A 2005-nucleotide genomic window follows, 5' to 3' on the forward strand; every position below is an offset into this window, starting at 1 on the left:
GTAGCGACGGATAGCAACCACGTGATCAGTAAAAATTGTGTATTTTCACGTGAATTCATTTTCCGGAATTCCTTACTCCGTCATAGAATAGTCGAAAAACAAAAAGGGGTTCCGAAAGTGTTTTGTTGCTGTGACTGACTCGCCTACAGAAAATATGCACATACCACATAAGTATACGTCAATGCCTGTAATAATGGTAGATCAAATGTTTCATATGTGTGAAACTTTTTGCTAATCGAAATGTTAAACCAACCACCAATCCATGTACATAGATGCGTTACGTAAACAAAGTTGTTGATTGATGCATCGTAATGTCCGAGTACTGCATGCTGAGAGATTAAATACTGTTTATACAGTCATTGAGAGGCTAAACAAAGTTTCTTGCAAGAAGAGGAAGTTGGTGGATGCATTCAAGTTGGACAACGAAATCATAGTTTCGTTTGGTGAGTGAAAAAAATGCCATTAATTTGTATTCAAAAGTTCAACTCACATTTCCTCTGCTATTTCACAACGCGATTTATAATAACATTTGTAAGTTTAAACACACGACATACAGTAGATGTATTATTTTGTATGTATATATGTATTCCATATGTGCATAAAATATAACTCCCACCTGTGCCTGTGATTGTAAACGAACGGATGTCATGTAAATGTATACCACATTTGTAAACATGGGCTCTCACAACTCTTTTATTAAGAAAATAATGATATCGTTATGAAAATAACTGTTACGAAAATAACATACCTTGAACTACATGTATAAAAGTAATGAAAATCAAATATCTGTTTAGACCTACTATCTAGGGGTATGAGGGAACCGGATAAAAAGTGGAGGGGGGGGGGGGCATGCGTTGAATTATAATTCCCTAGACTATAGTATACATATACTATTACTTTGAAATTTCAGTGACCTAAGAAATATATCAAACCTGGAGTTTCGTGTTTCACACAAACATGTAGGTTGGCAAAACCTTTTTAAATAATGTAAATTAATCACAAGTCTGCATATGCCCTCTCATAAGCAAATGTATGCACTGTATGTATATTAAAGTAAGATATGTATACTACACGTATGCTCTTCTCTTGACCCACATTTTGTAAATAAAACAGATATGATAAGTCTATGGCAGTTTATGAAAACATATATACATGTCATCTCTTTGCAATTTATAATTTTGAAACATCAGTATTTAAATTTTAACTGAATATGTGTTGAGACACAGTTTTAAAATTCACATTGTCTGACGCAATCTAATTACTCAATGGTATAATATAGACCTAACTGTGCAAATATCAATTATGATGATCTTTTTTCTAGGCATCAGCCTGAAGACCGAGGGAGGTTAGATAGGACCAGTGCAGGATGAAGTGGATTTCGAGTCAACAAGTATAACAGCAAGAGAGGTACTATATTTTTTTTTTTATAAACATTTGTAAAGACAATTCTGAGTATATCAGATATTCATCTTTTTTGCTATATTTAAATATATTTATCTATATTTTGAACAGGTACTCCATTTACAGTGATGATGACATATCCCCTGGACCCCCACAACTCCACAAATTTAAAAATGTTTGATCAAGTTCCGAAGATTAAAGAACTACTGCAAAATTTGGAACTGGATGAAAAATATTAATTCACTTATATGAGCTCAGAGCAGTGGATGTTATACAACATACTTTAAACTAAATTGTGAATTTAAGGGAAAACAAGTACATGTCAAGTACTCGTATATTACAAGTACATGCCTTTTGAAATACAATAATATTGCATAGATGTAAAGGAAATTTCAATGTTGATTATTCTTTCTTAGATATACATTGTATTAGTAAAAAATGTGCACATGATAGAATATCAATTTTATAACTTCAATCAATGTGTTTGAATTTTCCTTGTAATTCAAAATTTAGTTGAAACATACATCATATATACATTAATGTATATAAAATTTTTAGAAAAGTTTCATAATGGAACTAATCTCCCCCCCCCCCACCTTATACA

General features: G+C 32.1%; 1 long non-coding RNA gene across 1 annotated transcript; it reads left to right on the forward strand.

Moving 5' to 3' along the window:
- The first annotated feature begins 292 nt into the window (after positions 1–292).
- On the forward strand, positions 293–1701 carry LOC130050776 (uncharacterized). Its single transcript, XR_008799041.1, has 3 exons — positions 293–443; positions 1322–1407; positions 1513–1701. It is a non-coding gene; the product is annotated as an uncharacterized LOC130050776 (long non-coding RNA).
- Positions 1702–2005: the final 304 nt, after the last annotated feature.

This window comes from Ostrea edulis, chromosome 10 (genome assembly GCF_947568905.1).
Source record: "Ostrea edulis chromosome 10, xbOstEdul1.1, whole genome shotgun sequence".
Lineage (NCBI taxonomy): Eukaryota > Metazoa > Mollusca > Bivalvia > Ostreida > Ostreidae > Ostrea > Ostrea edulis.